This window comes from Genypterus blacodes, unplaced genomic scaffold (assembly GCF_046128005.1).
Source record: "Genypterus blacodes isolate CSIRO-AG114 ecotype Tasmania unplaced genomic scaffold, CSIRO-AGI_Gbla_v1 ptg000334l_1, whole genome shotgun sequence".
Lineage (NCBI taxonomy): Eukaryota > Metazoa > Chordata > Actinopteri > Ophidiiformes > Ophidiidae > Genypterus > Genypterus blacodes.
Genome location: NW_027467119.1, coordinates 13,907 through 26,284, shown reverse-complemented (window position 1 = coordinate 26,284; position 12,378 = coordinate 13,907). Strand labels below are relative to the sequence as shown.

General features: G+C 43.1%; 6 long non-coding RNA genes across 8 annotated transcripts; 3 read left to right on the top strand and 3 right to left on the bottom strand.

The window, feature by feature from the left end:
* Positions 1-428: 428 nt before the first annotated feature.
* Positions 429-1,839, bottom strand: LOC142988544 (uncharacterized). Its single transcript, XR_012960606.1, has 2 exons — positions 1,575-1,839; positions 429-1,052 (listed from the first exon to the last, which is right to left on the bottom strand). It is a non-coding gene; the product is annotated as an uncharacterized LOC142988544 (long non-coding RNA).
* A 170-nt stretch (positions 1,840-2,009) lies between these two features.
* On the top strand, positions 2,010-2,985 carry LOC142988540 (uncharacterized). The gene is made up of 3 exons (XR_012960601.1): positions 2,010-2,109; positions 2,395-2,568; positions 2,629-2,985. It is a non-coding gene; the product is annotated as an uncharacterized LOC142988540 (long non-coding RNA).
* Positions 2,986-3,136: 151 nt separating this feature from the next.
* Positions 3,137-4,167, bottom strand: LOC142988543 (uncharacterized). Its single transcript, XR_012960605.1, has 2 exons — positions 3,973-4,167; positions 3,137-3,463 (listed from the first exon to the last, which is right to left on the bottom strand). It is a non-coding gene; the product is annotated as an uncharacterized LOC142988543 (long non-coding RNA).
* On the top strand, positions 4,167-7,363 carry LOC142988541 (uncharacterized). 2 transcript variants are annotated; one of them, XR_012960602.1, is made up of 3 exons: positions 4,167-4,519; positions 4,613-4,786; positions 7,236-7,363. It is a non-coding gene; the product is annotated as an uncharacterized LOC142988541 (long non-coding RNA). The 2 variants fall into 2 exon arrangements; XR_012960603.1 differs by lacking the exon at positions 7,236-7,363 and adding an exon at positions 4,847-4,897.
* Positions 7,364-7,659: 296 nt separating this feature from the next.
* LOC142988538 (uncharacterized) lies at positions 7,660-8,789 on the bottom strand. Its single transcript, XR_012960599.1, has 2 exons — positions 8,665-8,789; positions 7,660-8,141 (listed from the first exon to the last, which is right to left on the bottom strand). It is a non-coding gene; the product is annotated as an uncharacterized LOC142988538 (long non-coding RNA).
* On the top strand, positions 8,683-12,265 carry LOC142988537 (uncharacterized). 2 transcript variants are annotated; one of them, XR_012960598.1, is made up of 6 exons: positions 8,683-8,800; positions 9,388-9,526; positions 9,601-10,491; positions 11,026-11,555; positions 11,841-12,014; positions 12,089-12,265. It is a non-coding gene; the product is annotated as an uncharacterized LOC142988537 (long non-coding RNA). The 2 variants fall into 2 exon arrangements; XR_012960597.1 differs by lacking the exon at positions 8,683-8,800 and having other exon boundaries at positions 9,240-9,526.
* The last annotated feature ends 113 nt before the right edge of the window (positions 12,266-12,378 follow it).

Genomic DNA, 12,378 nt, shown 5'->3' with positions numbered 1-12,378 from the left:
CAGCTCAGAGCCGCTGCAGGGCCACCAGCAGCACCTTCTCTCTTGGACCTCCGTCAGACAACCACAGGTACTGCACATACATGAGCACACACACATTTAGAGACACAGGTCAACTTTCCTACTCCTTCTATTGTTATTTAGGGAAAGAAAGAAGCTGAAAACCAAGAGGTGACACAGATTGTCCATCCTCTGCTGGACACAGGGAAGGATTTTGTGAAGGTGAGTTGTTAGATGTGTACATTAGATGTACAGACTGCCACCTGTTGGACTGGAGAGGCCATGGAAAATGAGTGTTTTGATTTTTAAAACAAGAAAAGTTAAAGATTAATCACTTTAATGTACCATTAAAGATCCACAAACATCAAATGCTGTTACAGATGTCTTGTTTTGTCAGTAAACTTGTTGGTGACGTTTATTTTCAACAACAAACAAAACGCATCATATTCTTTCCCACAGATATTTTTTTAAGTTTGTTCTTTTTCTGCTTACTGTTGTGTTGCAAACCAATCAGTCAAATAATCAAATGTCAAACATTGACATGTGCCTGGTATCAAACATTTGGACAGTGTGTTTCTTAAGCAGCCTACATGGTTGTCTTGAAAAGCATAAGAAATAAAAAAGTATGGGGTTTTGCCAAAACCTAAAAAAATGTTCCGCCACTTGGGAATGGAGCTGCTCTTCGTCCCATCTCTCCTTACCATCATGGGAGAGTTGAGCTTGGGTTTTGCGCATGATGACGTGCAGCAGGTAAAAGCTTGCTTGCAGCAGGTGGCACAAAGCAGTTGCCACACTGAGAGCTGCACCTATCAGGTAGAACACTACTTGACAAACAGAACACAGGCTTTCCAGGAAGTGCAGGAACACTCTCATGAGGATGAGTAAGACTTGGGCGATAAGGCCGTGAGGATGTAACGGCAGCCCGTCGGCTAAGCATCCGATACACTTGAAGAAGTGGCTTACTGCCCCGAGCGCTGAGAGCAGAGCCGAGCACAGGTGACAACCAGCTTTGAGGAGGGCACGGAGAAACTCTCGCAGTGCAACCAGAGCGTTTTCTGTAGATAAAGAGGGTAATGAGGTCAGCTGAGGGATGATTCAAGGTTCCATTCTGACATCTGATAGAATGTGTCCAGTTAATTTACACTATGCTGGAGCAGAACAGCAGCCATTAAGTTTGATCCACATTATTGTGTTAGTAAATATTCAACAACTTTTAAATACAATCTTATTTAAGATGACTTCTGAATTCTCATTAAATGTAAGTAACCAATTAACTTTTTAAAGTTCATCTGGTAGAATGATTTTGTATTCAGACTCAGGCCCTGGTTTCCTGACACGACGCTCCCTTTAATGTGCAAACGGATCAATGCGTTTTCAGCAAAACGAAACTGAAACATGAACTCAAACCGTTCATGTTTAAGTGACCCTGAAAAGGTTTATACTATTCAAATATTATTCGAATGTTAAAGTGTATAAAAGCACAAGATTCAATATTTAGATGTTATTCTTTATATTTTCAAGAAATCACAGCTGATATTTCATGCTTCACTGTACTAATATCTCCTACGTGTCCTCACCGTCAAAGCAACAGAGAAGCATAAACAGGAAGGCCGCTGCCATCCACAGCCAGATGTACAAGCGGTCTGCCATTCCTGGACCCGGGAACCAAGAGGATGCAAGCTGTGGAATCCTTAAGATCTGCTCTTCCTTTCAGTAGATGAATGCAGAAGTTCCCAGCAGCAGCGGTCTTGAAAGGTGTCTGAGCGCTTCAGGTGTCAGTAGGCGCATCAAGACTTCTTCACCGACAACATCACCGTTACAGCTGCGCCCCGACAAAGACAATCACTTTGTATTTTATAACTATACAACTATTGATCCATATTTATCGTGTGTATCCATTCCATTATGTTCCATTACCTGATTAAGACAATTAGACATTATGCTGCCTTTGTTGAGATAAACCGGGTTAAGCAAAACACAAGCTGAGACTTTATCAAACACTGGTGAGTGTCAGTGAACGCACCGTGCGTCTTTAAACACGTCGCTGTCACGGCGACGTTGACGGAAAACGTCCACACTCGAGACGAGAGGGAGTGAAGCAGCGGAGTGCAGGTAAACATGTTTCACTCTTTAAACAAACTTTGGCGGAGTTCAAAATCTTAATGTTTACGCCTTTGCTGCGCAGTTTACTGAAGTGGTTTAGCGTCACTCCTGGGTGCTGTCTCCGGATGATTGATAAGTTCTGAGCCTAACGATAACAACGACTACAATTACTAATACTTCACTGCCCACTCAAGTTTCTTGGTTGCACAGCAATGCTATGAGAGAAGTCATAGATAGAATCACGTTCCACAGCACACATTTACTCTCGTCTGCAGTCACGCCCGTATGTTTCAGGAAGCCATGGCTGATACGAGGGACGCTACGTCAGAGAATACAGAGCGTCTGTCCCAGCTGAGTGTGAAGGCTAGGAGCACCGGAGGAGGGAACAGGGACGGAGGCTCCAGCTCAGAGCCGCTGCAGGGCCACCAGCAGCACCTTCTCTCTTTGACCTCCGTCAGACAACCACAGGTACTGCACATACATGAGCACACACACATTTAGAGACACAGGTCAACTATTATTATTTAGGGAAAGAAAGAAGCTGGAAACCAAGAGGTGACACAGATTGTCCATCCTCTGCTGGACACAGGGAAGGGTTTTGTGAAGGTGAGTTGTGAGATGTTAGATGTGTACATTAGATGTACATACTGCCACCTGCTGGATGGAGAGGCCATGGAAAATGAGTGTTTTGATTCTTAAAACAAGAAAGTTTATCAAAAAGATTATCACTTTAATGTACCATTAAAGATCCCCAAACATCAAATGCTGTTAAGATGTCTTGTGTTTTCAGTAAACTTGTTTGTGACGTTTATTTTCAACAACAAACGCAACATATTCTTTCTCACACATATTTTTTTAATGTTGTTCTTTTTCTGCTTACTGTTGTGTTTCAGATCAATCAGTCAAATAATCATATAATGTCAAATAATGTCGTGTGCCTGGTATCAAACATTTGGACATTTGTGTTTCTTAAGCAGCCTACATGGTTGTCTTGAAAGGCATAAGAAAAAAAAGCATGGGGTTTTGCCAAAGCCTAAAAAAGTGTTCCGCCACTTCGGAATGGCGCCGCTCTTTGTTCGATCTCTCCTCGCCATCATGGGAGAGTTGAACTTGGAATTTTGCGCATGATGATGTGCAGCAGATGTGCAGCCTCTCATGGAGATGTGCTAGACTTGTTCGTCAGAGCTGCAAGGATGAAACGGCTTTCGTCTGCAGGCTACCAGTGTCACACACTTGCACAAGCGGAGCAGAGCCGAGCACAGGTGACAAACAGTCAAGCACAGGTGACTAACAGTCGAGCAAAGGTGACAAAAGGTTTTGTCGATGTCATGGAAATGCCGCCGCAGTTCAGCCTTAGCGTTTTCTGTAGATAAAGAGGGTAATGAGGTCAGCTGAGGGATGATTCAAGGTTCCATTCTGACATCTGATAGAATGTGTCCAGTTAATTAACACTATGCTGGAGCAGAACAGCAGCCATTAAGTTTGATCCAATTTATTGTGTTAGTAAATATTCAACACGTTTTAATACAATCTTATTTAAGATGACTTCTGAATTGTCATTAAATGTAAGTAACCAAGGAACTTTTTCAAGTTCATCTGGTAGAATGATTTTGTATTCATAAACTCAGGCCCTGGTTTCCTGACGCGACGCTCTCTTTAATGTGCAAATCAATCAATGCGTTATCAGGAAAACGAAACTGCACCGTTCATGTTTAAGTGATCCTGAAAAGGTGTGTGTGTCATTCAAATATTATTCAAATATTAAAGTGTAGAAATGCATAAGATTCAATATTTAGATCTTATTCTTTATATTTTTGAGAAATTACAGCTTACATGTCATTCACTCTACTAATATACCCCATGTGTCCTCACCGTAAATGCAGAAACATGAAATGACACTCCAGACAAACAGGAAGACCAGTACCACCATCACCAGCGAGATGTTCATGGAGTCGTCTGCCATTACTGGACCCGGGAACGAAGAGGATGAAAGCTGTAGAAACCTAAGATCTGCTCTTCCTTTCAGTAGTTGAATGCAGAAGTTCCTAGCAGCAGAGGTCTGGACAGGTGTGTGAGGGCTTCAGGTGTCAGTAGGCGCATCAAGACTTCAACAACATTACAGTGACAGCTGCGCCCCGACAAATACAATTACTTTGTATTTTACAACTGTCTATTACTATTGATCCATATTTATCGTGTGTATCCATTCCGTTATATTCCATTACCTGATTAAGACAATTAGACATTATGCTGCCTTTGTTGAGCTAAACCGGGTTTAGCAAAACACAAGCAAGAACTTTATCAAACACTGGTGAGTGTCAGTGAACGCACCGTGCGTCTTTAAACACGTCGCTGTCATGGCGACGGTGACGGAAACGTCCACACACGAGACGAGAGGGAGTGAAGCAGCGGAGTGCAGGTAAACAGGTTTCACTCTTTCTACAGACTTTCGGAGTTCGACTTCTTAATGTTTACGCCTTTGACGCATTGTTGTCACGCCCGTATGTTTCAGGAAGCCATGGCTGATACGAGGGACGCTACGTCAGAGAATACAGAGCGTCTGTCCCAGCTGAGTGTGAAGGCTAGGAGCACCGGAGGAGGGAACAGGGACGGAGGCTCCAGCTCAGGGCCGCTGCAGGGCCACCAGCAGCACCTTCTCTCTTGGACCTCCGTCAGACAACCACAGGTACTGCACATACATGAGCACACACACATTTAGAGACACAGGTCAACTATTGTTATATAGGGAAAGAAAGAAACTGGAAACCAAGAGGTGACACAGATTGTCCATCCTCTGCTGGACAGAGGGAAGGATTTTGTGAAGGTGAGATGTTAGACGTTAGATGTGTACATTAGATGTACATACTGCCACCTGCTGGACTGGAGAGGCCATGGGAAATGAGTGTTTTGATTTTTAAAACAAGAAAAGTTAAAGATTAATCACTTTAATGTACCATTAAAGATCCACAAACATCGAATTCTGTTAAAGATGTTTTGTTTTTTCAGTTTACTTGTTGGTGACGTTTATTTTCAACAACAAACAAAACGCAACAGATCTTTCCCACACATAATTGTTTATGACCAATCAAACAAATAATCCAATATTGACATGTACCTGGTATCAAACATTTGGACAGTTCGTTTCTTAAGCAGCCTACATGGTTGTCTTGAAAAGCACAAGAAACAAAAAAGCATGGGGTTTTGCCAAAACCTAAAAAAGTGTTCCGCCACTAGGGCATGGAGCTGCTCTTCGTCCCATCTCTCCTTACCATCATGGGAGAGTTGGGCTTGGATTTTGCGCATGATGACGTGCAGCAGGTAAAAGCTTGCTTGCAGCAGGTGGCACAAAGCAGTTGCCACACTGAGAGCTGCACCTATCAGGTAGAACATTACTTGACAAACAGAACACAGGCTTTCCAGGAAGTGCAGGAACACGCTCATGAGGATGAGTAAGACTTGGGCGATAAGGCTGTGAGGATGTAACGGCAGCCCGTCGGCTAAGCATCCGATACACTTGAAGAAGTGGCTTACTGCCCCGAGCGCTGAGAGCAGAGCCGAGCACAGGTGACAACCAGCTTTGAGGAGGGCACGGAGAAACTCTCGCAGTTCAACCAGAGCGTTTTCTGTAGATAAAGAGGGTAATGAGGTCAGCTGAGGGATGATTCAAGGTTCCATTCTGACATCTGATAGAATGTGTCCAGTTAATTAACACTATGCTGGAGCAGAACAGCAGCCATTAAGTTTGATCCACATTATTGTGTTAGTAAATATTCAACAACTTTTAAATACAATCTTATTTAAGATGACTTCTGAATTCTCATTAAATGTAAGTAACCAATTAACTTTTTAAAGTTCATCTGGTAGAATGATTTTGTATTCAGACTCAGGCCCTGGTTTCCTGACACGACGCTCCCTTTAATGTGCAAACGGATCAATGCGTTTTCAGCAAAACGAAACTGAAACATGAACTCAAACCGTTCATGTTTAAGTGACCCTGAAAAGGTTTATACTATTCAAATATTATTCGAATGTTTAAGTGTATAAAAGCACAAGATTCAATATTAAGATGTTATTCTTCATATTTTCAAGAAATCACAGCTGATATTTCATGCTTCACTGTACTAATATCTCCTATGTGTCCTCACCGTCAAAGCAACAGAGAAGCATAAACAGGAAGGCCGCTGCCATCCACAGCCAGATGTACAAGCGGTCTGCCATTCCTGGACCCGGGAACGAAGAGGATGCAAGCTGTGGCATTCCTAAGATCTGCGGTCTGGACAGGTGTGTGAGCGCTTCAGGTGTCAGTAGGCGCATCGAAACTTCTTCACCGACCACTGTGCCCAGGCAAATACAATTACTTTGTATTTTACAACTGTCTATTACTATTGATCCATATTTATCGTGTGTATCCATTCATTATTTTCCATTACCTGATTAAGATAATTAGACATTATGCTGCCTTTGTTGAGCAAAACCGGGTTAAAACAAACACAAGCAGGAACTTTATCAAACACTGGTGAGTGTCAGTGAACGCACCGTGCGTCTTTGAACGCGTCGCTGTCATGGCGACGTTGACGGAAAACGTCCACACACGTGACGAGAGGGAGTGAAGCAGCGGAGTGCAGGTAAACATGTTTCACTCTTTCTACAGACTTTGGCGGAGTTCGAATTCTTAATGTTTACGCCTTTGCTGCGCAGTTTACTGAAGTGGTTGAGCGTCACTCCTGGGTGCTGTCTCCGGATGATTGATAAGTTCTGAGCCTGACGATAACTTAACGACTACAATTACTAATACTTCACTGCCCACTCAATGAGAGAAGTCACAGATAGAATCACGTTCCACAGCACACATTTACTCTCGTCTGCAGTCACGCCCGTATGTTTCAGGAAGCCATGGCTGATACGAGGGATGCTACGTCAGAGAATACAGAGCGTCTGTCCCAGCTGAGTGTGAAGGCTAGGAGCACCGGAGGAGGGAACAGGGACGGAGGCTCCAGCTCAGGGCCGCTGCAGGGCCACCAGCAGCACCTTCTCTCTTTGACCTCCGTCAGACAACCACAGGTACTGCACATACATGAGCACACACACATTTAGAGACACAGGTCAACTTTCTTACTCCTTCTATTGTTATTTAGGGAAAGAAAGAAGCTGGAAACCAAGAGGTGACACAGATTGTCCATCCTCTGCTGGACACAGGGAAGGGTTTTGTGAAGGTGAGTTGTTAGATGTGTACATTAGATGTACAGACTGCCACCTGCTGGACTGGAGAGGCCATGGGAAATGAGTGTTTTGTTTTTAAAAACAAGAAAAGTTAGAGATCAATCACTTTAATGTACTATTAAAGATCCACAAACATCAAATGCTGTTACAGATGTCTTGTTTTTTCAGTAAACTTGTTGGTGACGTTTATTTTCAACAACAAACAAAACGCAACATATTCTTTCCCACAGATATTTTTTTTTAATGTTGTTCTTCTTCTGCTTACTGTTGTGTTTCAGACCAATCAGTCAAATAATCAAATAATGTCGTGTGCCTGGTATCAAACATTTGGACAGTTCGTTTCTTAAGCAGCCTACATGGTTGTCTTGAAAAGCATAAGAAATAAAAAAGTATGGGGTTTTGCCAAAACCTAAAAAAATGTTCCGCCACTTGGGAATGGAGCTGCTCTTCATTCCATCTCTCCTTGCCATCATGGGAGAGTTGAGCTTGGGTTTTGCGCATGATGACGTGCAGCAGGTAAAAGCTTGCTTGCAGCAGGTGGCACAAAGCAGTTGCCACACTGAGAGCTGCACCTATCAGGTAGAACACTACTTGACAAACAGAACACAGGCTTTCCAGGAAGTGCAGGAACACTCTCATGAGGATGAGTAAGACTTGGGCGATAAGGCTGTGAGGATGTAACGGCAGCCCGTCGGCTAAGCATCCGATACACTTGAAGAAGTGGCTTACTGCCCCGAGCGCTGAGAGCAGAGCCGAGCACAGGTGACAACCAGCTTTGAGGAGGGCACGGAGAAACTCTCGCAGTTCAACCAGAGCGTTTTCTGTAGATAAAGAGGGTAATGAGGTCAGCTGAGGGATGATTCAAGGTTCCATTCTGACATCTGATAGAATGTGTCCAGTTAATTAACACTATGCTGGAGCAGAACAGCAGCCATTAAGTTTGATCCACATTATTGTGTTAGTAAATATTCAACAACTTTTAAATACAATCTTATTTAAGATGACTTCTGAATTCTCATTAAATGTAAGTAACCAATTAACTTTTTAAAGTTCATCTGGTAGAATGATTTTTGTATTCAGACTCAGGCCCTGGTTTCCTGACACGACGCTCCCTTTAATGTGCAAACGGATCAATGCGTTTTCAGCAAAACGAAACTGAAACATGAACTCAAACCGTTCATGTTTAAGTGACCCTGAAAAGGTTTATACTATTCAAATATTATTCGAATGTTTAAGTGTATAAAAGCACAAGATTCAATATTTAGATGTTATTCTTTATATTTTCAAGAAATCACAGCTGATATTTCATGCTTCACTGTACTAATATCTCCTATGTGTCCTCACCGTCAAAGCAACAGAGAAGCATAAACAGGAAGGCCGCTGCCATCCACAGCCAGATGTACAAGCGGTCTGCCATTCCTGGACCCGGGAACGAAGAGGATGCAAGCTGTGGCATTCCTAAGATCTGCGGTCTGGACAGGTGTGTGAGCGCTTCAGGTGTCAGTAGGCGCATCGAAACTTCTTCACCGACCACTGTGCCCAGGCAAATACAATTACTTTGTATTTTACAACTGTCTATTACTATTGATCCATATGTATCGTGTGTATCCATTCATTATTTTCCATTACCTGATTAAGATAATTAGACATTATGCTGCCTTTGTTGAGCTAAACCGGGTTAAGCCAAACACAAGCAGGAACTTTATCAAACACTGGTGAGTGTCAGTGAACGCACCGTGCGTCTTTGAACGCGTCGCTGTCATGGCGACGTTGACGGAAAACGTCCACACTCGAGACGAGAGGGAGTGAAGCAGCGGAGTGCAGGTAAACAGGTTTCACTCTTTCTACAAACTTTGGCGGAGTTCGAATTCTTAATGTTTACGCCTTTGCTGCGCAGTTTACTGAAGTGGTTTAGTGTCACTCCTGGGTGCTGTCTCCGGATGATTGATAAGTTCTGAGCCTAACGCTAACTCAACGACTACAATTACTAATACTTCACTGCCCACTCAATGAGAGAAGTCACAGATAGAATCACGTTCCACAGCACACATTTACTCTCGTCTGCAGTCACGCCCGAGAATACAGAGCGTCGAGTGTGAAGGCTAGGAGCACCGGAGGAGGGAACAGGGACGGAGGCTCCAGCTCAGAGCCGCTGCAGGGCCACCAGCAGCACCTTCTCTCTTGGACCTCCGTCAGACAACCACAGGTACTGCACATACATGAGCACACACACATTTAGAGACACAGGTCAACTTTCTTACTGCATCTATTGTTATTTAGGGAAAGAAAGAAGCTGAAAACCAAGAGGTGACACAGATTGTCCATCCTCTGCTGGACACAGGGAAGGGTTTTGTGAAGGTGAGTTGTTAGATGTGTACATTAGATGTACAGACTGCCACCTGCTGGACTGGAGAGGCCATGGAAAATGAGTGTTTTGATTTTTAAAACAAGAAAAGTTAAAGATCAATCACTTTAATGTACTATTAAAGACCCACAAACATCAAATGCTGTTACAGATGTCTTGTTTTGTCAGTAAACTTGTTGGTGACGTTTATTTTCAACAACAAACAAAACGCATCATATTCTTTCCCACAGATATTTTTTTAAGTTTGTTCTTTTTCTGCTTACTGTTGTGTTGCAAACCAATCAGTCAAATAATCAAATGTCAAATATTGACATGTGCCTGGTATCAAACATTTGGACAGTTTGTTTCTTAAGCAGCCTACATGGTTGTCTTGAAAAGCATAAGAAAAAAAAAAAAGCATGGGGTTTTGCCAAAACTTAAAAAAGTGTTTCTACACTAGGGGATGGAGCTGCTCTTTGTTCCATCTCTTCTTGCCATCATAGGAGAGTTGAACTTTGCACATGATGACGTGCAGCAGATAAAAGCCTCCTTGCAGCAGGTGGTACAGAGCAGTAGCCACACTGAGAGCTGCACCTATCAGGTAGAACACTACTTGACAAACAGAACACAGGCTTTCCAGGAAGTGCAGGAAGCCTCTCATGGAGATGTGCTAGACTTGTTCTTCAGAGCTGAGAGGCTGAAATGGCTGGGATCCGCAGGCTACCCATTTCACACACTTGCACAAGCGGAGCAGATTCGAGCACAGGTAACAAAAGGTTTTGTCGATGTCATGGAAAAGCCGCCACAGTCCAGCCTTAGCCTTTTCTGTAGATAAAGAGGGTAATGAGGTCAGCTGAGGGATGATTCAAGGTTCCATTCTGACATCTGATAGAATGTGTCCAGTTAATTAACACTATGCTGGAGCAGAACAGCAGCCATTAAGTTTGATCCAATTTATTGTGTTAGTAAATATTCAACACGTTTTAATACAATCTTATTTAAGATGACTTCTGAATTGTCATTAAATGTAAGTAACCAAGGAACTTTTTCAAGTTCATCTGGTAGAATGATTTTGTATTCATAAACTCAGGCCTTGATTTCCTGACGCGACGCTTCCTTTAATGTGCAAATCAATCAATGCGTTATCAGGGAAACGAAACTGAAACTGAAACATGAACTCAAACCGTTCATCTTTTATCGACCCTGAAAAGTTTATACTATTAAAATATTATTCGAATGTTAAAGTGTATAATAGCACACGATTCAATATTAAGATGTTATTCTTTATATTTTTAAGAAATCAAAGCTTATATTCCATGCTTCACTTTACTATTATCTCCTACGTGTCCTCACCGTAAAAGCAACAGAAAAGTATTAACACGATGGCCGGTACCACCAACAGCAAGAGGTACAGGGAGTCGTCTGCCATTCCTGGACCCGGGAACGAAGAGGATGCAAGCTGTGGAATCCTTAAGATCTGCTCTTCCTTTCAGTAGATGAATGCGGAAGTTCCTAGCAGCAGCGGTCTTGAAAGGTGTCTGAGCGCTTCAGGTGTCAGTAGGCGCATCAAGACTTCTTCACCGACAACATCACCGTTACAGCTGCGCCCCGACAAAGACAATCACTTTGTATTTTATAACTATACAACTATTGATCCATATTTATCGTGTGTATCCATTCCATTATGTTCCATTACCTGATTAAGACAATTAGACATTATGCTGCCTTTGTTGAGATAAACCGGGTTAAGCAAAACACAAGCAGAGACTTTATCAAACACTGGTGAGTGTCAGTGAACGCACCGTGCGTCTTTAAACACGTCGCTGTCACGGCGACGTTGACGGAAAACGTCCACACTCGAGACGAGAGGGAGTGAAGCAGCGGAGTGCAGGTAAACAGGTTTCACTCTTTAAACAAACTTTGGCGGAGTTCAAAATCTTAATGTTTACGCCTTTGCTGCGCAGTTTACTGAAGTGGTTTAGCGTCACTCCTGGGTGCTGTCTCCGGATGATTGATAAGTTCTGAGCCTAACGATCACAACGACTACAATTACTAATACTTCACTGCCCACTCAAGTTTCTTGGTTGCACAGCAATGCTATGAGAGAAGTCATAGATAGAATCACGTTCCACAGCACACATTTACTCTCGTCTGCAGTCACGCCCGTATGTTTCAGGAAGCCATGGCTGATACGAGGGACGCTACGTCAGAGAATACAGAGCGTCTGTCCCAGCTGAGTGTGAAGGCTAGGAGCACCGGAGGAGGGAACAGGGACGGAGGCTCCAGCTCAGGGCCGCTGCAGGGCCACCAGCAGCACCTTCTCTCTTGGACCTCCGTCAGACAACCACAGGTACTGCACATACATGAGCACACACACATTTAGAGACACAGGTCAACTTTCTTACTGCATCTATTGTTATTTAGGGAAAGATAGAAGCTGGAAACCAAGAGGTGACACAGATTGTCCATCCTCTGCTGGACACAGGGAAGGGTTTTGTGAAGGTGAGTTGTGAGATGTTAGATGTGTACATTAAAGGTACATACTGCCACCTGCTGGATGGAGAGGCCATGGAAAATGAGTGTTTTGATTCTTAAAACAAGAAAGTTTATCAAAAAGATTATCACTTTAATGTACCATTAAAGATCCCCAAACATCAAATGCTGTTAAGATGTCTTGTGTTTTCAGTAAACTTGTTGGTGACGTTTATTTTCAA